The sequence below is a fragment of the Sceloporus occidentalis genome, unplaced genomic scaffold (genome assembly GCF_023333645.1).
Source record: "Sceloporus occidentalis isolate IW3139 unplaced genomic scaffold, rSceOcc1.0.p SCAF_25, whole genome shotgun sequence".
Lineage (NCBI taxonomy): Eukaryota > Metazoa > Chordata > Lepidosauria > Squamata > Phrynosomatidae > Sceloporus > Sceloporus occidentalis.
In genome coordinates, this window is record NW_028317005.1 from 3,788,412 (window position 1) to 3,815,785 (window position 27,374).

Below are 27,374 nucleotides of genomic sequence, written 5' to 3' on the forward strand. Positions count from 1 at the left end.
ACTAGCCCCTGGGTCATATTTATAAGCAAATGGGGTTTATACTTAAAGTACCAATCTTGGGGGGAAAAAACCGTGATATCAGAAAATCAAGAAGAAGCCTTGAGTGTTTAAGAGCACAGACTTCTGTTAAAGACGTACGCGTCACTTTTGCTCCTAAAGGTGAAGCTCCAAACGAGGATAAGGGAAACCTCCTGATAGGTCTGTGGCAAATTGACAGTTTATCTCTGAGCCTTTAGGCAGTGGTAGGATCCATGGAGGGAATACGGCTGTTTTCTATTATGATAAAAATGAAGCTTAAAACATCTAAAAGCACCAGCATGCTGCCAGTTGATCTGTTATGAGATCAGCTGGCTGGTATGCTGGAAAAAGTAAGTAGGCTTGTTTAAGAAAATTGTTTTGTTTCCATCAATTTTACTATTTATTTTAGTTTTTTGGTGTAAATTATATTTGTGTTTTTTTTCTTAATTTTGTTTTTATTTGTGTTCTTACCATCATATACTGCTAGGGGATACTCATTTTGCCCTAAACTGTGTACTTATGAATAGCTTAAGTTGTGCTGAAAAGAAAAGAAAAATCACCAGAAAAAACTTGTCCTGACCAGCGGCACGCATATACTTTATAAATTGCCCTTTCACCTTGATGAGTCAATGAGTTGTCTCAGTATAAATTATTTGTGCAGGATCCTTTTTTGTGTAGTCTGTTTTGCAAATGCACCCCTCAGCTACAAACTCTCTCTGCACGTGATGTACACACCTTAAGTCAGCCCTGGCTGACATTAGACTATCCCTTTTAATATCCAGCCTTCATGGAACAGCCAGGTTTTTTTTTTTTCTAGAAAAAAAAAACCTGGCTATTCCCCCTCCATGATTTCATATGCTAGCCTATTACTGATGGATTGAAAGCTTTGAGAGGGCATAAATAAATGCTGCCCATTTTACTGGGCATACGTAAAACTATTTTCTATACTGCTCCATGGAAAGAATGGGCTCCCCATAAATCAGGCAACTAGGGTTCATATATATCATTATATAGATATTAATGATCTATGACATTATTACTACTTGCAGGGCCGGCCTTTGGGGTGTGCGACCTGTGCGACCGCACAGGGCGCCACACTCCAGGGGGCGCCGCTGCCGCCAGCAGCGTACCTAGCGGCGGGGGGGCGAGGGCATCAGGGGGGCCGGTCATCAGGGGGGCGAGCGGCACCCGGTGCCGCTCATCAGGGGGGCACCCGGCACCCCTCCAGAGACGGACAGTAATGTCCGCCGCTGGAGGAGCAGGCTCGCAAGGGAGCGATATCGGAGGTCTTTAACAGACCTCCGGCTCCCTTGAGTGACTTTAAGCCGGTTCAAGGATCTCCCTTGAACCCGGCTTAACATCACTCAAGGGAGCCGGAGGTCTGTTAAAGACCTCCGATACCGCTGCCTTGTGATCCGCGCGGCAACAGCTGCTGTGCGCCGGGGTTTGTTGTCAGATCCCGGCGCACAACACTGAAGCCGCGCCCACCGCTGTCCGTGCCCTCTGACCCGGAAGAAGACAGAAGACAGAAGAACTGAAGAAGAAGAACGAAGAGGAGGAAAAGGAGCTGTAAGGAGAAAAGAGGAAAGGTAGGAAAGCATTCAGTGAGAGTGGATTGGTATGTGTGTGGATTGGTATGTGTGTGGATTGGTATGCGTGTGGATTGGTATATATGTGTGGATTGGTATATATGTGTGGATTGGTGTATACGTGTGGATTGGTGTATACGTGTGGATTGGTGTATACGTGTGGATTGGTGTATACGTGTGGATTGGTGTATACGTGTGGATTGGTATATACGCGTGGATTGGTGTATACGTGTGGATTGGTGTATACGTGTGGATTGGTGTATACGTGTGGATTGGTGTATACGTGTGGATTGGTGTATACGTGTGGATTGGTATATACGTGTGGATTGGTATACGTGTGGATTGGTGTATACGTGTGGATTGGTATACGTGTGGATTGGTATACGTGTGGATTGGTATATATGTGTGGATTAGTGTATACGTGTGGATTGGTATGCGTGTGGATTGGTAAATGTGTGAGAGTGATGGGTGTTATGCTGTACCATTTCCAATGTCTTTTTCATGATCTAATTATGCTCTAAAAGTACATCATAACTCCCATCATTCTATACTGTTCCATACAGTGGCAGAGCTGGGAGGCAGAGGCCTTGCACCCCCACCGCAGGACTCCTGAAAGGTAAGTGAACTTCAAAGTGGGAGAGGGTAGATAGTTAGGAGGGCGTAGATAGGGAGAAGGGAGTGAGACAGGGGAAAGGGGGTAGATAGGGAGAAGGGAGTGAGAAGGGGTAGATAGGGCAAATCATACTCCTATCATGCCAAGTCTGCGAGTAAATCCTGGAATCTGGGTATGCCTGGGCATGATAGGAATGTGATTGCTGTTAATCATATATATATATGATATATATAGACTTGAAAACCGAAGTTGTGTTTGTGGTTATTTGGAAAGTCCCTGGAGTGCCGGTAACTATTTTTGGACTTTATATATATATATATATATATATATATATATATATATATATATATATATATATATAATATTATTTAATTGTTTTCTCCTATTTTGGTGTGTTACTTACTTTAAATAAAAGTGTTAGATTTTTTATGGTGTTGGGGGGGTCATATTCGGTTTTGGCCAGGTAAATGCTGCACTTTCGGTTTCAGTCCAGAATTCGTTGCGGTGCATCCCTACTACTAAGCCAGACAATTAAGTGGTAGGCCTAGACCACATCAATGTTTGGCGTAGTATATGGTGATTGGGGTTTTGTTACAAGTTTTGTTACAAGTTTTTATTCCTTTCTTTTTTTGGGATGGGGGGGCGCCAGAGGAGTAGTCCGCACAGGGCGCCAGAACACCTAAGGCCGGCTCTGACTACTTGGAGGTTTCATTTTGAACCATTTTAGCATAAAGTCAATGAAGGGGAAGTGAAAGTTTAGCAAAGGAAATGCTTTACAGTGACACATACTCCATGACACTTCAATTAAGGCAGTGAAGAAAACATTTTGATAAAAAAAAATGTGAGAATAAGCTACAGTCATTTTGCTATATGTGAACTGGGGATCACATTCTTGGGAGGGAAGGTGGCTGTTCCTTATTAATATGGATGGCAGGATGCACAGGATTATCCTTTCTTATTGCTTTCTCTTTCCAGACAAATACCCGGAGGATGAACTAACTGTTTGGAAGAATGATATATATTTTTTCAGTGATCCAATATGATTTGTCTTACTTTAGAAAACATTCATATCCTGTGTTTTTACTTTTAAACTAACAGTCTTTTATTAAGGTGGTTGTTGGCAGTCTTGGTTTTCTATCTGTCTGGTTTGATATTTCCTGCCTTGGCTAAAAATTCCTCTATAAATTGTGTTAATAAAATAGATTATAGTTCTGTTAAATTCCTTACTCATAAATGGTTATTAACAGGTCACAATTCCATCCACTACAGTCTTTATAAAATCTCACGTCTAACAAAGATTGGCCTTCTTTGGCCTTTTAAAATGTTTCAAGGTATGCCGTAAGTAGGTTGAATTAATTTAGTTAAAACCTGTGATTGCTAAGGCTCCCATTTAAATAATGGAGAAACCCTAGGGCCTGTTTGATTACCCTCTTCAGTTCTGCTACCTGCTATCTGGCCACATGCTACATATGCCCAGCCACATGCTTTATGAGCTTAAAAAAATGTAACATGTATTATGCTGTGCATATCCAGTTGTCAGCCACATGGCCTTAAAGTACCAGCCTCATCATTGCCAGTCTGCTAGCCCTTAAAAAAAATTTAATAGCGATTCAAATGAATGGTGAGTAGCCAAATATAAAAAAGTTTTATGCAGTAGAACCTCATCAACATGTTTGATTTTACGATGTATTGATTATATATAAATTAATAGAAAAAAAATATTTATCCACGGTAACCATGGTTGATGAAGTCCTTTTACATGCAAATCACATGCACCTCATTATGTGTGTGAAATGCCAAACAGAAATATATGTGGGTGAAACAGACCAAGCATTACACAAACAATTTAATTCCCACAGACATACTATCCACTAGAAAAAATATATAGACCTGTTGGAGAGCATTTCTGTCAACCTGGGCACAGCATCCGTGATGAAGTCAAAGTACTGATGGGATTGTTCTGCACAGAGAAGGAGAGACAAATATGGGAGGTCAAACTTTTATGCCTGTTTAATGACCTAATCACTGGAATCTATTTCCTGATATAGCTTTATGAAGTAATAATCCCTTTACAAACCTTGAATTACTACAACTAACTTATTTATGCTAACATTTGACTCCTTCATGCATCTTTCATGTGCCAAATAGTTTTATGGTCCCTCTAACTAGGGAGTAGATGAATCAAAGATGCTCTGACTTAACTATAGCTATCTATTAGATCTTACTTTACATTCAGTTATTTTGACAAAGGCTGGTAGTAGAATTAATTAATGGAAATGGTTAAAATACTGACCAGCTTCAAATATGTCCCAAATATGACATGGAAGCAGTATAACCAGATTTAAAAATAGCATTTTGAAATAGCAATATGCTACTTATTGCCCTATAACTTACACACAGAAAAAAAGCCGAAAAACTTTGCTTATTTTGTAAATTCAGGACAACTATTAGAATCTATTTAACAGTATTTTCATTAGCTTTTGTGAATGAGTAAAATATGTTTCAAATAAAAGTCAGAAAAGTTCCTTTTCCTAAATTTTTACCATATTTTATATATTTGATATGATCAAAGTAATGGTATCTAAAGAAAGCCATTCTTCTGAAAAAAAAAATTATAAGTTCACTAAATGAGAAAATTACAGCTAAACTTGAGCTTCGCAGAAATGTTAACAGCCATTCTCATGAAGGGTAGAACAAAAAAACAGCTCTGTACTTAAGGGGTTAAATATTTTCTGCTAGGTTTTTGTTTTCATCTTATTTAAATGTCACTAGCGTTGCACATTCACAGTGCCTAAACCATTTTCTTTTTTTTTTCTGAGCTTGCGCGTTAGAATTAAGCATTTCATGTATATGATGTTATAAGGCACCTTGTATTTTCTTTGAGGCTGTACAGTGCATTTATCTCATTTCCATAGCCGCATTCTACTCCATGTATAAGGGGCCAGATTATGATGTTGGAGAAAGCAGATACTGCATGTACCCTGGGGAACATATAGAAACGTGAGTTAATTTAATCCAAACAGGAATGTATTTATTTGTCAATTCAAATCCCATCAGAACAATAGCAGACTGGGCTGCTCTTTTATCTACACATGAGAAGGAAAAGACAAAAAGCAGATCGGAAATGAGACATTGTGCCTCTTGATGACTTGGGTGTCACCTTTCCAAGTAAATATATTGCTGGATTCTTAGTGGAGTGGCAGGTTCTGGCATCAAAGCCTCCTTACATCTGAAATTTATGCTAGAAACTCTTTCAAAGAACACAGTCCCACATGCCAGCATGCATTAAGTCTTACCAGATGGTTTTCTTAGTTTAAATAGACTTGTATTTCTTAACATTGTATGGTAAATTACATGGGGTTTTGTTTCCCAAAGCATCAACAATAGATCCCTGCAATTTGTTAAATGAAAATACATTGATTACATTATTCTTTAATAAACATTGGAGCCATTTGGAGAATAAAGAATAAATGTGTGTTTTTCTTGTTTGTTGTATGTTTGCAAGGTACGTTTGCTGTGCATTGTGAATAGTGTGTTCTCCTTGAGTATAAAATACAGTGCTGGACAGAGTAATGTAGTTTAGCATTGGAAAATTTAACTAAGTTTAATTTTGTTTGTTTCAATAAACTTACGTAGATCTGGAGATTGGTGTCATTGTTGCCAGTCATTGTGATATTTGGGTGACTTTATCTGCACAGTCACCACCCTGAGCTGATTCTTTATGGCAGTGCTAATGAAGTCCATTCCTCAGTAGACTTTCATTAGTTAAGAGTGTCTGGCTGGGTGATTCGCTCCTTATCAAACTGCTTGCGGTAAACTACAGTGGCTTGTTGTTAGTGTTTGTCTAGTTGACTGGATAAGATAACAGAGCTATTACACGTACAAATGTGGGGCATTAACTTGTACAGCACTGGCATTCTATGTGTTCAAGTAGTTTAAGTGGTTGATATGGTGGTTGTTCCACTTTGCACCAGAATTGTTTCTTGTACATAATTATACCCAGGACCTTCCAAGGGCTGACAACCCAAAGTTCCCCTTCTCTCCCTCCTTATAGGAATGGCTGTGAAATTGAGTGAGGCTAGCCCTAGTTGGATGTTTGACCAGACCTATTTTTCTTAAAGTGTTGCTGAAAGACCAGAGCTCTTTTTGACATTTTCGCTCCGTATGTGTTTAACTGTAACTTCACTTTCTCGTTTAGTGCAACCACACAAATTATATTTTCTTTTTCCTACCCACCTAAAATGTAAACCTGCCTAACTACCCACTAAGAAACCCACCCACCACCCAAGCCAATTGCCACCAACACGAAAGAAAATTAACCCCTTCAGTACACTACACTAAATTATGTACAGAGTACTGTAGCATTTAATTAAAAGGAGTATGTAGAATGTACCAATGTTTCTCTACCTGAGTAAGAGAGGGGCAAAGCCAACATTCAAAACATTATTTCTGTGTAAGCCCTGTGCTTACAAGGTCAGTCGTCAACAGCTTAAAGACACTTACTTGGAATTTCCATACCAGGGAATTATTTCTGTAGAATAGACGTGCCTGGTATTGAACTAGAGTCTCTGGGTGAAGCACTTCCTCAGGTCTCTGGTTCACCTTCCCCTGTCTCCAGACAGGGGAAGCTACATTTGGTCATGTCCACTACCTCTAAATTTATTTAACGGTATCTTGCCTAGCCCCACCCCCATGTGGGGATAGCCCCACCCGTTGTGCAACTGGTCTTGCCCCCATACACTTCCCCATAAAAGAGAGCTAAGGGTGGCCACTACCCTAGGTGGTTCCCAGTTATGATAAATATAACACTCTGTATATACTGCCACAGTGTACCCACAGAGTCAGGTCTCTATGAAGATGCCATCGCATCCCCCAAATAGATGTTTTAGTTGTAGTGACTCTGAAATTAACTGTATATTGTAATATTAGTACATTGTACATATTTTTTAACTGACTAAACAACCCCCTTTAACCACTAGCAAAATGGTAATTTGGCCTTCTTCACAACCTCTCTCATGCCATTCCAATTCGTTACAAATAACCCATTGTGCAGACAACATCTATTTTGTACTTATAGCACCGGAACCTACAAAACTTCAAGTAGAAGTGTTTGGAAGCAGAAAGCGAAGGGCATACAAATGACATATTGACTTCTTTTTGTTTTTGCATTTGTACTGACAGAGGTTGAGTGCCCTGCTTGCTATTGACTTTAATTAGGCTGGTGTAGATGACTTTGCTTGTTTGCATTCTTAATTTCAGTTTGTGCTCAGGGACATTAAACTTACAAGGACCATTAATCTGATAGAAGCTAGTGTTTGTCTTGAGTTTTTTTGGAAGGGCGGCCATAGAATCATAACAGTCTGACAGCAAGCTGAAGGCTTTCTGTCCAGCAGTTAACAGAAACACTCAGACGATATACAGGAACTGCTGTTCCAATTGGCACTGATCACACTTTATTAAAGCATTTTATTCCAAGAGTCATCTGCAGGAATTTTCATGTCTAGGTGATAGATGCTCTAATGCTGCTAGTTTGCAGGGTTCATGTCAATGGTTTCTTTTAGTTATCATGCATCCCTTACTTGTAAAGCAGGATTGTCACATTATATGATAGATCCTTATTCTTACAGCTATAAATAGGATACTTTATATATTTTTTCACTTTAGTATGAATAAAAATACTTCTTTTATGTGACAGCTGCCATCTTGCTGCTACATTTTATGTTTTAAGCTGCTGCCACTCCCTAAGGTATTTGTGAGAATAGCTTTTCAGGGAAAGTGGGCATTTGTAAGCAGTTTATTATGCTAGAGGACCAAACACAGTCTAAGCAGAGTCTAGGATAAAAACGCCATGCTGATGAGATAATTCCTATGCAGTCTTTTCTGAAGGATTAGGCGAAATGTGAACCAACTGCCCTGCATTGCTTTTGATTGCAGCAGATGTCATGTCAAATAATACAAATCTAATTTGCTTAAATGAGAAACGTATAACATACAAGTGACCATTTTTTGGCTTCTGTATAGGTAAAACTTTGTGCCATTTTCTTTGCAATAATTTGGGTTTGCCCTGGACTCTCTGGCTGTGACTGTTAATTCCAGAGCAGGAAGAGAAGAGGGTAGAATGTCACATCTGCCCCAGGGTCTCTACTGTTTGCATCAAACCTCGGGCCAAAACCTGCCACTGTTTCTGCAGCTCTGGGCATGTTCCATACTAATATGTCTTGTTAACCCAGTGGAGAATTATAATTATTATTATCATAATTAGGAGGTTAAATCATGTGACTTGGCACATTCCTACAAATGTTTCCAGAGGCATTCTTGTATAAAGAATAATTTTAGTGATTGTGAAGGAGGGTGCCTTGTCCTCCAGTCCTTGCCCCCTTTATCCGATCATTCCCTAATTTCCCCCTTAGTATGTCTGTCCACCGGTCCCCTCTGCAGCCTTCTCTCCCATGGCGTATTATGCGTTTTCATTCCATGTTTGCGGGTGACAGGCTCGTGTCGGCTGAGACCTTCTACGGTAAGCAATCCTTGTCTTCGGCAGAACTTTTGTTTTACATTCAGACTCGGCACTTTGTGCTGTCTATCCCCAGGACCCCCTCCTGTCCCGTCCGTTGTCCCCCTTTGAATTGCTATGTTCCTCTACCTCGGAGACTCCACATCTGTTATCAGTGCTCTATGCCCTGTTGTTGGATTCCGCATCCAGGTCGAAACCCTATTTTATGAGCATGTGGGAGGGGGATCTCTCCGTCTCGCCATCCCTCCAGGACTGGGATAAGGTTTTGTTTGCTATTCATCGGGGCTCCATCTCCAGCAGGATTCAGGAGTGCTCGTACAAGCTTTTGACGAGGTGGTACAGGACACCCGTGGATCTCCATAGGTTTTTTCTCTCAGTCTCCGATACTTGGAGGTGCGAGTCCGACAGGGGGACTTTGTACCACATATGGTGGCAATGTTCGGTAGTTCAGTCCTTCTGGCGAGTAGTTTTGCGGGTGGTGGAACGTGTGGGTGGCATGGATCTTTTGGATAAGCCAGAAGCAGTTTTGTTACACCTTACCTCACTTACACCACAGGCTTACAAGCGCACACTTACCATACACCTCCTCAATGCGGCCAAAGCCGTGATACCCAAGTTTTGGCGCACTTCCACTCCCCCGCCGATCTCTGTGTGGCTTCAGAAGGTAAATCTTATTGAACAAATGGAGGAGTTAGTCTGGACGTCCAGGGGCAAGGGTTACCAACATACCAGGCGCTGGTTCTGGTGGCATGAATTTGTTGCCTCAGCGGATTTTAGGGTCATTCTGGGTCAGTACCTCACGGCTACTACTCCCCCGCGCTCCCCTCCCTAAATATGCTCAGTCGCGACAGCTCACTACAATCCTCTGGTGACAGATAGGGATGGTTGACGCATTACGTTTTGGGTCCCTGGTTTCTTTTTTTTTTTTGGCCCTTCTCTATCCTCAGTGGCGACAGGTCCCTACTGTGTTGCATTTGTCCTCCTTATACATTCTTATTTTTACCGTCTCGCCTCTGATGTATTCATATTTATCCGGAGCAACTAATTGTGGAGCTGTTTTATGGTTCTGTTATTCATGTTAGTTTTCTTTCTTCGGCACCGTTTATTTGATGTATGCGGAACGCGTTGTCACCTTACCTCTGCTGGTTTTTCCACGACTCTCTGCCTCTTGTTGCTGAGCTGGATTGACCTGGTGGCATCTATTTTTCCTTTTTTTTGGTTTCACGCACTGGAGACTTCATGTAACAGTATCGTCCGCGACATTTATGTTATTTGATGGTCTGTTTTATTCTCATTTGGATCTGTGATTGATATGTTACCTGCTACCATCTACTTTTATACCTGCATATTGTTCATGGTCTCTGTATTTTACACTGTTCAATAAACGGAGAATTTAAAAAAATAAATAATAATTTTAGTGGTTGACCAGTAATGAAACTGTTACTGGTCAAAAAGTGATGGAATTCAAGACTTTCTGGTCCCCATAAATATCATTCTTTTAAAATGGTCAAAATTTTAGCATTGAAACGAAACAGCCTTGAAAATAATAAGGAATATCTAAAAATGTTCTCAATTTCTTAAGATATTCTTAAAATTGGAAATAAACATACCTGACAAAACCTAAGTAAGACATAGATATAACTTAATATTATTATAACTTAATATAACAAATATTATTCCTAGATCTTTTTTACACCCAACAGAATACATGTTCGGTACCTTTTGGAAAATAAAAAAAAAATTGCTAGACAGTTGCAATATAAAGGAGGAGCTTTAAGTGCAGTACAACAATATAAATGGCACTTGTTGATTGTTAGTTTAGTTAGGGTTTTTATTAAGATGCAAGTCCAAAGAGACATTACATCTTATCATAAAGACAAAAACTCATAGTAAACTATTCCGTTTTTATGATAGCAGTGGCACCTTAAGTTTTGATGGTGGATGAGGGGTGCATATATGATTCAGAAGGGAAGATTAAGGTACATAACAGTAGAAAATGAATATTCTGATACGGTGTAACCTGTGAGTTTCTCATGCTGGATGATGTCATACAGCCAGCCGACAATGTTTGGACCTAAACTTATTAAAAGAAAAGTTAGCCAAACTATTTTATGCAAAATAAGAAGTAAATAGATGGCAAGTTTCATGTTTTGAAAAAAATTATATAGAGTTTCAAAAATAAAAGCCCAAAAATAAATATAAATGGACATTCTAGCCATTATATGCACTTCAACACATATGATAACTATGAGGGCTTTTTTGCATTTGCATGGGGTTACTCTGCAAAATTCCCTCATATGCATTTTTCCCAGCTCTATTTTGGCCAAACACATCTCTAGGCACGTAACATACTCCAGCGCTGGTTTGGCGGGTGGTGTTGCTTCAAGCAACCAATTGCATGATTTTACTATTACCATGACGTAAAGTCATGATTTTATTAAAGACACGGAGGCGAGTATTGCTTAACTCTTTCTTTACTGTAACAAATAGCAGCAAAGAAATTTGAACAGAAAAAACAAAATACAATATGTGGCTCCAACAGCCAATCACCACACAGCATACATTATAATACAAGTCTCCAGCCGGAAATCATCCTCTTTCTTTGATAGACGAACTTGATCAGTCCCACCAACGAAGCGTCCAACATGAGAACAGACGAAAAACTCTTGAACATCCGTAGAAATCAGGATGGAAGCGAAAAAGACGGACGAACAGATCAAACTGCATGGAAACAAGAAAACAAAATCTACAGGTTAACTCCAGTGCATGTAAAGCAGGAAAAAGGGTGAAAACCAAACACACAAAATGGCATGAAATATTCGGAGAAATAAAGAAGTGTAGGAGATGAAAGACAAACCACAATATCACACAGCCTAACGTAGCACAGGAGGCAAATAATAATTAACGAAATAAATAAACGTGCACCCCATACAAACCATAAGCCATAGGGTGGGAATGAGTCCCACGCAGTGGAAGAAAGGGGGGGAAGCAATACTCACCTCCGTGTCTTTAATAAAATCATGACTTTACGTCATGGTAATAGTAAAATCATGCAATTTTATGACAAGACACGGAGGCTCCTATTGCAAGTTCAAAGCTGAGCAACAATAGGAGAGAAAATATGCGATGAAGGACGAAAATAAAACTCCTTAAAGGTAGAGGGCCTGGACCAGTCCGCAGCCTTCATCAAATCCTCCAAGCGGCCACCAAGACTGATGACTTTCGTGGCCACCGCACTCCTAGAAGAATGGGCTCCAAACACCGAGGTGTCCACCCCAGCAAGACCCAGAACCCTCTTCAACCAACGTGCCAGGGTCGTAGAGGAAACTGGACCGAACGGAGCCTTGAAGGATATAAAAAGATTGGGATGAGACGAGGATCGCAAATGTGCCATGCGTAGTTCATATTCCTTAAGACAAGCCACAGGACACAACGAAGGAGAAGAAGGAAAAGCCGGATAAGACACAGACCTAATAGAAGTCTTGGTACGCCTGGAGATATTAAAAGTAACCCCCGAAGGGTCAAAAGAACGACTATCAACATCCAAAGCGCGAACGTCCGCTACCCTCTTGCAGGACACCAAACACAGCAAGGTAAGTAATTTAGCCGACAAGTCCTTGAGAGGAAGGGACTCATTAGGAGACCAAGACGCTAAAAAGGAGAGAACACAAGAAACGTCCCAAGTGGACGAATACCTAGGACGGGGAGGTCTGGAAAGCCGGGCACCCTTCATCAAGCGACAAACCAGAGGGTGTTGTCCAATCGGACAGCCGTTGAGACCATCATGGGATGCCGAAATCGCCGATCGGTAGACGTTGATGGTGCGGTAAGCTCTGCCAGCCTCAAAGAGAGATGAGAGAAATTGGAGAACCGCATTTAAAGGTGCAGAAGAGGGATCCAAGTCCCTAGCCAAGCACCAACCAGACCAAACTCCCCAAGCTGATCCATAAGCCTTCCTGGTTCCCGGGGCCCATGACGCTGCCGCGAGGCGTGAAGTCGTGTCCGAAATTCCGTGGATTGCCCAAGGTCCCCCGAAAGCAGCCACGCCAGCAGGCGTAGCGACCCGTCCAGAATCAAAGGATGGGAATGACCCTCCGGACTGAGTAGGAGAAGAGGAGAGTGGGACAACAACCTGGGAGGATCGATCGACAGCTCCAACAACGGAGGAAACCACGGTTGTGACCTCCAAAGCGGGGTGATGAGGACCAACTGAACACCCTGACGCCGAACTTTAAGCAGGGTGCGCGGTATCATGGAAAACGGAGGGAAAGCATATTGGATCCCGCCGGTCCAATCCTGAGCGAACGCATCCACCGCCAGTGCGCCTGGATCCGGTCTCCAGCTGAAATACCGTGGAAGCTGTGCGTTGAGTCTGGAGGCGAACAGGTCCGTACAAAAAGGACCCCAAAGTGACACGATAGAACGGAACACCTCTGGATCCAACCTCCAATCGCTGGAATCCCGTAGATATCGAGAATACCAGTCGGCCACGGAGTTGTGCAATCCGGGAAGATATTCCGCTTGGACCACAATATTCCTGTTGAGACAGAAATCCCAGAAGTGATGAGCCAAATCCGTCAGGGTCTTGGAATGGGCCCCGCCGAAATGATTGACGTACCGTACCGCCGAAACATTGTCCATCCGGAGTCTGATGCAGACGTTGGCACGGTCTTTGGAGAAACTGCGGACAGCAAAGGACCCGGCCAGTAACTCTAGAGAGTTGATGTGAAGACCAGCCTCCTCTGGGGACCATCTGCCTCCCGTAGTGAGCCCGTCGCAATGAGCTCCCCAGCCATGCAGGCTGGCATCCGAATCGATGGTGAAATCCGGACGAGGACCCACGATGGCCTTGCCATTCCATGCTTCCAGATTTCGGATCCACCATTGCAACTCGGCCCTCGAATCCGTGTCCAAAGAAATGAGATCCGCATAGGACGCCCCTTCGCGAAGATGAGCAATCTTCAAGCGTTGGAGAGCCCGGTAATGAAGCGGAACCGGAAAAACCGCTTGGATGGAAGAGGTTAGCAGACCGACAATCCTGGCCAGGAAACGGATAGAGATGGACGGGCGTTGCAGAGCACGATTCAGTTCCTTGCGGATAGAACGAATCTTGGAAGACGGTAGACTGAGCATCTCCTGATCCGCATCCACCATGAAGCCGAGAAACTCCATCCTGTGGGAAGGTGCCATACAGGATTTCTCCTTGTTGATGAGGAAACCCAACTCCGAAAGGAACGATATTGACAGGTGCAGATGAGACAGCAGAGTGTGACGATCCTGAGCCATGATCAGAATATCGTCCAAGTAAATGATAAGTCTCACCCCTTGCGTGCGAAGCCATGACACCACAGGACGAAGCAACTTGGTGAAACACCATGGAGCCGATGAGAGCCCAAACGGAAGACCCGTGAAACGCCATTTCCGTGCTTTCCAAAAGAACTGCAGGAGATCCCGTGACTGTTCCGCCATGGGGACCGTGAGGTAGGCATCTTGCAGATCCAATTTCACCATCCAATCGTTCCGCAACAGTAGGTCGCGAAGCAGATGAATCCCCTCCATCTTGAAATGCCTGTAACGCACCAAAAGGTTCAGAGATCTTAAATTGATAACTGGGCGGAAACTGCCGCCCTTCTTTTGGACCAGAAATATGTTGCTGACATAACCTGGACTGTCGTCTGAGACCGCTTCTATAGCGCCTTTTTCGGTCAATTCGGTGTCTATAAGCATTTGGTCCTGATGAGAAAACATAATGGGAGAGGGGAGAATCCGTTGACACGGGTAAGAAATTAATTCGATCGTGTAGCCCCGGACACAATCTAGGACCCACGTGTCCGCTGTGAGATCTTCCCAAGACCGGAAAAAATGACGGAGACGTCCGCCCACCTGAAACGGGAAAGAAGGAATGGTTAGTAGTGTACTCACCATAGGGACGTCGATGACCTCGTCCGGAACCCCTGGCCCGCCATGGCCTGGCTCGTGACGGGAAGAATGGAGAAGGTTGCTTGAACTCCCGACGTGGAGGGAGTTGCGTGAAGGAGCCTCTGGAAGTTCGAGAAGAACTGAAGGCATTACGGCCGGCCAGACGGCCCCTGAATCTGCCGGCCCTGGTGGAAACCCGAGGATCAAACACACGTTTCATTGATGATTGGGCTTTGTCCAACGCGGTGAAAGCCCCAACAAATTGCCCTAGTTCTTTAATGAAAGAATCCCCAAACAGGAGACCTTGAGCATCCTTGCCCGCCTCCGATAAGGAGAGATTGGCTAATTTAGGCTCTACCTTTAGAAGGATGGCCTTGCGTCTCTCAATGCAGAAGGAAGTGTTTACATTTGCTGCGATACAGATTGCCCTCTGGATCCACCCCAAAAGGGTGTCTGGGTCAACAGATTCCCCTTTCTCCTTGGCATGGGACGCCAATTCAAACAATTTTGTCAGGGGGCCAAACACGTCCAGGTGTTTATCCTGGCAGGACTTAAGGGCAGACTCTAAACCCTTCCTAGGATTCCAGCCAGATTTGGCTAAATACTGGACCATTTTTGGGTCCACCGAAGGGGTCTCACAGACTTTATTTGGGACAATAGGGCGTGGGCATTCCGCTCGTAATTTATTCCTTGCGGATTTAGATAGGGGGCGTCTAACCCACTTTTCTAGATATTGGGCAATATGGGCGGATGGTACCCATTCGGATGAACGCGGATGGTGAAGACTTTCCGGGTCAAAAAGGGAGTCTCCCTGAGGATCAAGAATCCCTGGTGAGGGTGAAGTGTGAGAGACCCCTGGGTCCTCTTGTTTGGGGGAACCTGGTTCCGAGGAATCAAAAGGCTCCTCATCCAAATCCTCATCAACCTCAGAGGAATTTTCAACCGGCATGACCTCCTCAGTGGAGTCAGGCTCCGAATCTGAGTCCTCGGGGAGTGTTTTAGCACACTTCCACTGCCGCGCCCGTTCTGCCTGGCGCGGGTAGGCTCTTTTGCGTGCTAATGTCACGCTATCTAGGGCGGCATGGGCATCGCCGTGTTCAACAATTCTGGAGGTCGGGGCTTCAAGGTGTTTTTGTTTGGCCACTGCTTTTTTATGAGCCGTCACTTTAAGAGGTGCCGCAGCAGCTTGGAGAGAACAGGTATTGATTGCCTGGGCAATTGACTGTGACAAAGTAGATGTCATGGAACCCATAGCAGCTAGAATAGCATCAGATACAGACTTTTGGAAATCTAAGTGCGTCCCAGAAGTGGAAAGGAGACTACTACTCCCACTAGCCACAGGCAAAACTGGTTCAGCATCTAAATCCCCCAGGGGGAGAACATTGTCTGCCTGAGAAGGCATCTCTTTGACAGGCTTAGGCATGATGATAATCAGGAGCAATTATCCAAATAATAATCAGATCAGCCTGTTTATTTGCACTGTCGCAATAGAGAAAAAACGGGAGTTGAACAAATGAAAATATAAGTAGAAGCACCAGGTTGGGAGCTTACCCCTGCCTGGGCGTACAGAGAGTTGTCCGGAAGAATGGAGATGACAGAGAGCACCACCGAGCAGCCGATCCGCGTGGAGGAAAAACCGCGAAGAAGAAGTTGAGGAGAAACGGTCGCCGCGCATGCGCGGAAAGTCAATAGAGATCTACTCGCGGAGAGACGCGAGTAAAAGAAAAAATCACGGCAGCCACGCCGGTAGAAGTAAGAGGGGGAACACCAAAGCAGGACATACCGGAAAGAAAAGGTAGGTAAAGGAGAACGAAAACGGAACCCGAAACGGGAAAAAACAACACAAAATAACCCCTAAAGAAGGGGAAACCAACAAGAGAGGGCAAAGCCCAAAACCCAAAGAAATTAGGAATTACTAAACCTGAAATAAAAACATGAAAGCACACACAGAAAACGGTCAAAACGATAGAGCAGAATAATAATCAAACGGGAATATATATAATTATGAAATCACATATAGAGGAATGGAATACACTGGATAATACTTATCTGATCCAGTGAGCAGCAAAGAAAGAGGATGATTTCCGGCTGGAGACTTGTATTATAATGTATGCTGTGTGGTGATTGGCTGTTGGAGCCACATATTGTATTTTGTTTTTTCTGTTCAAATTTATTTGCTGCTATTTGTTACAGTAAAGAAAGAGTTAAGCAATAGGAGCCTCTGTGTCTTGTCATAAAATTATTGGCAACAATGGGTGGACCACAGAGGAGGACAGCCGCTGCAGAATTGCAGCTTCTATCTCAGGTTGAGCTGGCGGGGGGGGGGGGGGGCACATAAAAACCATACCCGAGAAGCATGACTATTTAGCTTTAGTTTACACATGCAAGTCCAGATAACTTTAATCAGTTAGGGTAGTTTTATGTCTGTCATGCATGAAACTTTGACATTAAAGTGCCTTTAAAATAGTGTGTGTGTATGTGTATGTATGGTTGTGTGAAAAAGAAAGTACCCCCATTTTAAATTCTATGGTTTTACATATCAGGACATAACAACAATCATATGTTCCTTAGAAGGTATAAAAATTAGGTAAATACAACCTTCGATGAACAGCAACACATGACATATTACACTGTGTTCACGATTTTTGTGAAAAAACTAAGTACAGCTTATGATTCAGTAGCTTGTAGAACCATCTTTAGCAGTAGTAACTTGAAGTAATTTTCTGTATGACTATTAGTCTCTCACTTTGTTGTGGAAGAATTTTGGCACAAGGTTGCTTTATTTCATTGATGTTTTGGGGCATTTGTTTATGTAAAGCTCTCATAAGGTCCCGCTACAGCATTTCAGTCAGGTTGAGGTCTGGATTTTGACTGGGTCATTGCAACACCTTGATGTTTTTTCTTTTTCAGCCATTCTGTTGTAGATTTCCTGGTGTGCTTGAGATCATTGTCCTGTTGCATGACCTGATTTCAGTCTAGCTGTAGCTGTCGGACAGATGGCTTCACATTTGACTCTAGAATACTTTGGCATACAGAGGAATTAATGGAAGACTGCAAGGTTCCCAGGTCGTATGGCTGTAAAACAAGCCCAAATGATTACTGCCCCAGTACCGTGATGACAGTTGGTATCAGGTGTTTATGCTGTGTTGGGTTTTCACCAAACCTGGTGGTGTGCATTATAGCTAAACATCTCCACTTTGATCTCATCTTACCAAAGGTCATGTTCTTTGTTTAGATGCAACTTTGCAAACCTAAGGTGTGCTGCCACATTCTTTTTAAAAAGAAAATACTTTCTCCTGGCAGCTCTTCTGAACAAACCATACTTGTATTGTTATCAACTTTAACATTTAACGTGCCAACTAAGGCCTGTAGTGTCTGAGATGTAACTCTAGGGTTTTTTGCAATTTCTCTGAGCATTGCACAGTCTGACCTAGAGGTAAATTTGCTGGGATGTCCACTCCTGGGAAGATTGACAACTGTCTTGAATGTTTTCCACTTTTGAATAATCTTTCTCACTGTAGAATGATGGACTTTAAATTGTTTGAAAATTACCTTATAACCCTTCCCTGATTGTTGGGCAGCAACAATTGCTTCCTTAAGATCATTGCTGATGTCTTTCTTCCTTGGCATTGTGTTAACACACACCTGAATGCTTCAGCTTTTATAGTGGTGGTCACACTTGCTGATTCAAGGGCATTTGATTATCAGAACCTGTCTGCTACTTAGCATCTTAATTCCTATGGAAGCAGTAAAGGGTTTTCACACATTGCTTCTCCATTTCGAATTTATTTTTGTTTTCTGGAAGTAGCTCAAACAGAGTTTATGCTGATGGTTAAAGTAATTTAGAATATACGGCAGCTGTGAGAAAAATATCTGGCTTCGTATTTACATTTATAATACAGTTTTAACTTCATATCCATTACATCAAACCCTTTCAGTGCTAATCAAATTATGTGATAAGTGATCGAGGGGGGGGGGACCAGATTGTAAACTACGTATCTTATATATGGTGCACATCAGGCTACCCCCTCCTTGATCATCGTTTTTCTGTAGAGTAGCTTCTGAGGTGATCGGCAGCAATTTCCTTCTCTCAAAAAGAAAGCCTTACATTGTAACGTTCACCCTTCGCTGCATGGACTTGTTTAAACTTGGTGCTACTCATTTTACGTTTCCAGCCACTAATGGCCGCCCTTGCCACTCAGAACCACTCAGACTGATTATCAGGTCCAGCTGCAGTTGATTACCTGATCAAGACAGCCTTTATAAACCTGCCTGTTTGGTTCCTGATCTGGTTCCTGAACTGGTTCCTGATCTGGTTCCTGATCTGGTTCCTGATCTGTTCCTGAGTTGCGACCAGCGCCCCACTAGTGGACTCCCAGGTCGAGTGCCCTGCATACGGGCTCCCTGGTTGAGTGCCCTGCAAGTGGGCAAACCTGCCGTGTGCCCTGCAAGTGGGCAAACCTGCCGTGTGCCCTGCAAGTGGGCAAACCTGCCGTGTGCCCTGCAAGTGGGCAACCTGCCGTGTGCCCTGCAAGTGGGCAACCTGCCGTGTGCCCTGCAAGTGGGCAACCTGCCGTGTGCCCTGCAAGTGGGCAACCTGCCGTGTGCCCTGCAAGTGGGCAACCTGCCGTGTGTGCCCCATCCCGAGGGCTTCCTGTCGTGTGTGCCCCATCCCGAGGGCTTCTTGCCGTGGGTGCCCCATCCCGAGGGCTTCCTGCCGTGTGTGCCCCATCCCGAGGGCTTCCTGCCGTGTGCGCCCCATCCCGAGGGCTTCCTGCCGTGTGTGCCCCATCCCGAGGGCTTCCTGCCGTGTGCGCCCCATCCCGAGGACTTCCTGCCGTGTGCGCCCCATCCAGAGGGCTTTCAGCCAAGAGACTTTCCTTGTTTGTATGTTGTACCATCATCTACAATACAACTCTTAATCCACATCTTCTGTCTGTGGTTATTTCCTGCGCCTGTCTGTAACAACTCCAGGCCATCATGCATCGTGGGGTACAGACAGAGCCCCTCGTATCCCCTGCACCTGGGCTCCTATCAGACCTGCTCACCCGGTTCGTGACATACATTTACTGAGGCTTCCTCTGTGGAGAGCAATCGGCAGACCTGCAGTGAGATCAGCTGCCTGGCATTCTGATCAAAAAGCCGTGCTATCATGCAGAGATCGGGCTGCATTATAACTCAGACACTCAAAGGGTAAAAGGAGATAACACGTTCTAAATATTGATTATTATTTTTAGTGATTCGTACTTTCGAAACAAGAAAATCTTTTTAGCCTTGGCCCTTTCATATTCAATCAACTTTTTTTTCTTTTATCAGTAATAATCAGGATATTTACTGTCCAATACAAATAATATTAGTTTGAACATGAGTAGCTTTAAAAACTTTTGGTTTTTTCCATATTTTTGAAGTAACATACTGAATTTCATGGAATATAAACCTAAACTTTGTGTAAACCAGTAATCAGTAGGAACTTCCCATCACATACCGGTAATTATCAACTTTCCAGAGTTCCACAGCATCTGATGCCTTAGCTTTGCCCAAAACATGTAGCCAGCACCGGTTCATCATGCCATGCCCCGTTCTTGTTTTTGGAACACAGTTATGAGGCATTCTGCCTATAGAGCACTCGGTCTCATCAGTCTTGCTTGCACAGTGACCAGTTTGCATGCTAAGCTGCCGACCAAACAAACCAGACATTTTGCTATCATAGGGCTGGTTATTTTCGACAAATTTGGGACTCTTGGAAGTTGCAACATAGGTTTATATGTTGATTGCTTTATGTTTACCTCTGTCGAAAGCTTCCTTGGTCAAAGCATCAGGGAAATCCAAATCTCTCATCTACTACTTACCAGGTACAAAAATCAGTCTTTTCTGCCACGGTAGTTAAATTGCGATTGTTATGTCATTAACCCCTTTGTCAGGAGCTGCTGGATATTGAAGCATCTGTTGAACATTTTCCTTTATGCTTCCTTTGTTGCCTTTGTTTAAATCTTCTGAGACATTAAAAAATTTAATCTCCATGGCAACAAGTTCAACTTGTCATTAGAAGCCAGTGGGAATATAACTGATATGTGTCAAGAGAGGATCACAAAGCAAACCGTGAAGCATTCACAGAATACATTAGTGGCACATCATATATTAAGCTCAGTACAGCTACCTACCAGTTGTGTTTGGTTGGCTCGTGTTTGGTTTTCAGAACCTTCAAGCACATCCGCCAATTTTGTACAGAGCTTTGTTTCACATATTCCAGTGTGTATTCAGTTCTCTGCTCTTGGCTACTGTACTATTCACGGGCATTGCTTGAATTTAGCCCCAATATATATTTATCTGTAGCCAGGGGCAGATTGAGAACATCAAGGGCTCACAGCAACAAAAAGTCATGGACTCCCTGTGCCGATGCCCCTCTCTTAGCCATTACCCATGGCCAGGGTAAGCCCTTCACTTTTAAACAGTGTAAAAATCACATCACAAAAATCAAATTTTTATTTACTATATATATATATATATATATATATATATAAAATAATATGGGCAGCAGTTGAAAAATACAACGCCATGGCACAATCTTAAAAAAATATATAAATACAGAAACTCAATATGGAAAATATAAAAGTAAATATATTTACTATCACTGTAAACAAGAACTAACTACAAAGGCCCATGGAAAGCCAATTAAGATTTTGAAACAAAATAGGTCTTCTCAAATAGAAATGTTTTACCAAATATCAGGGGATTTCCGGAATGATTGCCCTTTAAGGGCACATAACTCCCCTGAGCTGTCATCCCATACTTGGGTGCCGATCCCTTCAACCCAGACTGTCTGGTGTGAAGGCAAGGGGCTGTAGGGTTTTGATGGCATCTCAGGGTGTCATAGGCCCTCAACGTGATGTCATTCTAGACACCCACTTGAAGACCCACAGATCACACTCCTAACTTTATCCCAGACCCCTCTTGAGTGCCAACCAAGGTTAGGCAGCTTTTGAGAAAGCGTGAGCCTATATGTTGGTTTAGTCCTCACTACATGTGAATGTTTTATATTAAGAATCGAATAAAGGAAATATATTTTTTACCAGCTATATATGAAGTTTTGATTAATTGTTTGGCGGGGAATGCCTATTTTTGGATTGCTTTAAGCATTTGAAGTCAGGAGTTCTCTCATATTTTAACACCTGAGCACCCATTAATAAGGTTTTGGTTTTGGTGCCCACTATGTAGGAGGTGAGCGTAGGTTCTCACCCTATTGAGAGTGTGCCTTGACGTGGCGGGTGAGCTTGATTATGCTTTGGCAAATTCATATAACCAAAACCTCTCATTTATATTATGTTTATATATTTGTTGCCAACTTTATTAGGGTAAGAAGCGCAGACAGTTTTTGATTTTTGTATACATTGTACAGCCAATACACTGTTTTTGCAGCATACTTACACCTGTTTGGTAGGCCTCGTATTATACATTTGTATTATTTGAGCCTGTGACTAGCTTAGCGCACGGACATTTTTTCTTCTTCCCTTTTTTTTGCCTGGAGTAATGAGATGGGTTCACAAGGGGGTGGTGGCAGCTTAGGGGAGTGATGGACCTATAAGGGAGTGTTTTGGATACATTTCAAGAGTAGAGGGTTTTTTCTGCTGCAATTTTCTCACCCCTGAGTGGTGTAAGGCCTTCATTTAGATAAAATGCTTCACTGCGTCATCACAGGCAGGAGGAGACTGTGAAAGGGAACTGCCTAGTGGCGGGAAGCCCACGTGACGGCTGCCCACTTATACAGTGCACACTTACCATACTGATTTAGCATACCTGTCCATTACTTGCACTTGCATACACAGTCCAAATATAGCCGCTCCACTTATCCTGGGCTAAGTTGCGCAATGTGCAATACTTGCGCACACTATGCAATAGTGCGCACACATGTGCTTTGGAGTTTCAGCTTCCCTGAGCATTGGAGAATCAGGGAAGCCCATTTAATCGGCTGGAGTGGGACCATTTAATAAAAGTAAGCCGTGGGAGCAGTGAAATAGTATTCAGAGGGGTTGCTGGCCCAGTGGGAACCACATTTAAGGGAAAAAGAAATCAGCTTGGTACAGGGATAGAAAGCACAGGGGTGTGTCTACAGTATTTGGCACACACACACCTCTTCTTCCTCTTGCTCTTCCACTTGCCTTCTGGTCCGGAAGAATATGATGTTTCAGAAACAATCTGGCAACCTAGCTTTTTACGAGTTTAATTTAATAATTAACAGATTGTGTCCAATGAATACATCACAAAGAATATATTGCAGAAGGTATATGAATATTTAAATGAGAACATAAGAATTATTGCTAAAAATATTCATTTACAGCCTGAATTCTAGATAGCCATACAATCAGTGGCAGCAATTATTGCCTAATAGGTATCTCTCACATTTGGGTATTAGTGTAATAGTTAAAGAACCGCTAAAATGACTTGTATTTTCTTCACTGTCTGCCCCAGGCTAAAATAGATTGAACAGGAAATAGAGCTACTTGCAGTTGGTTTGGAGATTAAAATATCATTAAAAAATATTGTTTTAATTTCTGTGTCATATTTCAGACTTTGCCATGACATACTTAAACTACTTTGTGGATTTCCGTATTGCTTTTCTTTTGTGTGTTTGACAAACATTGCGTTATTTAGGTTAACTCTCCCGACCAGTCCTCACTTTACGCTTTCCATACACGTTCCATGCAGTGTGTCTTGCTCTTTGTGGATTATTTATCTTTTTTCCCCCATCTCCCTGGTTTTTATTTACTTGTTTGTTCTCAGTCTTGTACTTTGCTTTGCCCCATCTCATGTTAATCTTCCCTTTTATAAAGTATTGATAGGAGGTTTCAAGTTTTACTTAAAGGCACACTTTGGTGTCCCTTTGTAGCCTCACAAAAGAATGTGTATTTAAGTATTTCTTAGTACTTTAATATGCATTCTTTAAAAACTAACAAAACAAATAAGACATACCTGAGGTAGAATCTGCAGTTCTAGAGCTGCAGCTACCCACCTCATCCATGGTCTGTTGATTCTTGCCACTGATTGGCTGCTTGAAGTAGCCAATCAGCGGCAGGAAAGTGTTCCCAATGAAATAAGTCTGCACATGGACACAAAGGGAGTCTCGTTATACTACCTTGCAGTATTCACCAAGTCGGTACTTGCGTTTGCTCTGAAAAAAACCTTGCCTTATAATCGAGCAAGACAAATGGGCAAATGCATGTGGGGATCCTGCTGATTACGCCCAGCCCTTTGCAAGGCGGCCATCATGAAACTTTAAAGAGACCTTTTGGCTAATGTGCATTTTAATTCATATTTAAAGCTGTCTTCAAAAAACAAATCACTCAAAAAGGCATCTGCTGCCTTGAAGAGATTCCCTCTGCAGAGATATCCTGAAATAAAGAAAATGTAACCCTGAAAAAAACCACACAAATAAATGACCAATCTATAATTCTAATGGAAAGGATGTTTGGTCAGGGAATAGCTGCAACATTTTCTCCCCTAAAAATAAAATTTTTGTAAGGGTCAGTTTGAGATAGGTCCCAAAAAAAAAATCCATTTAAAACTTTTAAAAAGCTTAACTACTTGAATTTCCTTCAAGTTGAAATCCTTAAAGGAGTCCTCACGAAAGTCAATGGAGATACAATAAATTAATTGAGATGCATAAATTCACTAAAGTACTTTTTTCCAAACCCTTATAAAGATTATCAGGGTCTAAATATTGGCTTTAGTCTAATTGGAAGGTATATCAAAATCAGATCCATGATATTTAAATTCTACAATAAAGAGCTACAGTTTCTACTTATATACTTTCTGACATCTACATATCACCTGAAGGGATACATCATTGTGACTGATTAAAGATCTAAAGCTCTGCTGCCAAGGGATATCCTGCATATTCATATACTATTTAAACATGTGTTCCTCACCCAGGGCTGGACACATTTATTAAAAGTAAAAAGAACCAGACGGGTAAAAAAAAAAATTATCGCTTAGGGATTGCCATGAAGTTGAACAAAAAAAACCAAATGTGAACTCCGAGTGTCAGTTTGTGACTTCTATGGTTTGGCGCTGTGCTTAGACATGCCATTTTCTACTTCTGCGTGGAAGGGCTTAATATATCCCACCTGTGTCCTGCCCATTTTTTCCAAGTTCCACCTACTTCATATAACATGACTTTGTTGCTCTTGCCTTACTCATATACCACATAGCACCTAACATGTAATACATACCTGTTAAAAAATGCTCTTGGCAGATACACACTGTTACTAAAACATATACTTATATAAACACAATAAAAACCATACTCGGTATGAAAATGAACATTCTGTAAACCTATGTTTTCTGCATCACACTGAAGCAGTTCCGACACGCTGACTTTACTCTTCCCTCGTGTATAAGGCATTTCACAAATTACAGTTAGCATGAAGTCAAATGTCATTGACTGCCAGGAGCACACGTTACCGCAATTGTCTCTCTTGAATTATTGTGCAATTAGGCCTACAAAACCAGTACGGACACACTAGCCCCTGCCTTTCCAGAAACACATTACAAATACCCTAGATGATTTACTAATATTTTACCGCAAAAGAGGTGGTGTCTGGGCTGTGTATATTATTTGCTTCTTTAGATTGGTAACCAAAGAGAGAGATGCATTTGTTTTAGGCAGGGAGTGGTTAGAGTTGCAGCTGGAGTCTTTACCAAGACTTTTCATGTGACTTTGTGACATAGAAGACAAATAATGTATTTTATTTACACATTTTAACTTATAAACACTGGAGTCAGCAGTTAGCAAACATGAAGTCCATTTTGAGTGTTGAGTTTGCTATTCTCAAAATGCCCCACAAAAAAAATCTTGAAAGTCCACAGTTAGACAAATTGTTTATTAATGTCTACTCTCCCTAAAACTAGCCATCCAGTAAAGCACTACATATAGCATAAAAAGGCACTGCATACCAACGAAGTACAGTGGGGGGAGCATTGTGATTTGGGGCTGCTTTGATGCCTCGGGGCCATGACAGCATGCGGTCATTGAAGGGACACGTTTATCAAGGTGTCATACAGGATAATGTTAGGATCGCTGACTGCCAGCTTAAGCTCAATAGAAGTTGGGTGATGCAGCAGGAGCATGACCCTGAACATTGAAGTAAATATGGTAGTGTCTTACAAAAATACCGTATTTGCTCGATTAAAAGACAATCTGAATAATAATTTAGGAAAACTGGTAAATATTAATTCATGTAAACTTTTTCATATTTAACGGCTATAATTGATTAAAAAAGTTTTTTTGTTTTCATTACCTTTTATTTGTCAACCTGCCTTATACCCCCTATATGCCAATCTGGAGGGATGTCCACATACTTTAGTTCGTATAGTATATGTATAATATAGTAGCAAAGTAATAGCGTTTCAGTATATGGCTACTTACATAAGATATATATAATATATATATATATAAAATAATAAACACATTGAAAATGAATACTTGTAATTACATTGGGAAAAAAAGTATCCATCAGCCTTGGTAAACAGCAGTAATCGGTGATTGACATGTAGATAATATGTGGCCCCCTTTTAGGATGGTCTTTGGTTCCAATGTGTAAGGAACACATTTTCTCCCAAGTTTCTGTAAAATGTTGGTGGGAAGAAATGACCTTCATAATGCTTCCTTACAACTAAAACTAATTATCATCTACAACGAACCTAATGGCAAAATCACTTAGGTGTAGGTGTATTTTTCATAGGTTTTTATTTTGATAAGACATTTATTTTCATACTGTATGTTTTTACTTTGATACCAGTCCATAAAACATGCACATTTTAACATTCTCTTGGTGCTACTTAAGAAGAACTGTTAAGTTTTCTTTTTTTATGGCATTAATGAACATGACATAGTTCAGAAAGGTTGTCACATTTTCATATGTTATAAAAAGCACCTCAATTTTCAAACGTGCTATTTTTATTTTAGTAGAACTGAGCTTTAGTGGAGCACAACTAGTATATTCAAACCTTAATGTATTCCTTAAGATTTTAGATACTTTTTGTAGATCTGGTTAAGTAGATAGTAGAATGGTCCTTACATTGTCCTAGTACATGTATTGGTTAAAATATGTTTCAACCACAGGATATTTAGCAGTGTGTGCAGCAAGTTATCTCGTACATACACAACAACACTACCTTCCCACAATGCACCACACGTATTTGTTGCCAAATGTTATTATTTGCTGAACTGTAAGTTGACCCATTTTAGCCCTCTGACTTTACTACACATCATGGAGGGCCAAAGACGCTTAATTATCCTGCAGGAGGGCTAATTTGGCCAACAGTGCTTTGTTAAAGAGACATACATACATCATAAAGAGAGTCCATAATTCCTAATGCAACTTGTCACTACAAGTAAGACGACCATTTAAAATTGGCAATTTGGAAGGCTTAGCTTCATTGTCAGTTAGAGGAGGGAGCCACACCAGCTAGCATTGTATTTTATCATTACATTGTATATAGTAAAGCTTTACATGACTATATTATTTTCCTGCAAGTGGTTTAAAGGAATTGAGTATCTTAACCTGTCGTGAAATGTACGCTGAAACCTTAGTATTAGTTGTAATAATATATTAAATAATACATAGGCTGATTCAAGCTCTTGTTAAGATGTAGCTGAAAATCATTCACCAGTCTCAGGTGCTCTTGCAAAAGATATCAGTATTCATGGGGTAATATTTTTAAT

At 41.8% G+C, this 27,374-nt stretch overlaps 1 protein-coding gene across 1 annotated transcript in view; it reads left to right on the forward strand.

The window, feature by feature from the left end:
* The window catches only part of LOC149300270 (sodium/hydrogen exchanger 9-like), a 261,467-nt gene that overhangs the window by 52,842 nt on the left and 181,251 nt on the right, over positions 1-27,374 (forward strand). The gene's annotated exons all lie outside the window — the stretch shown is intronic.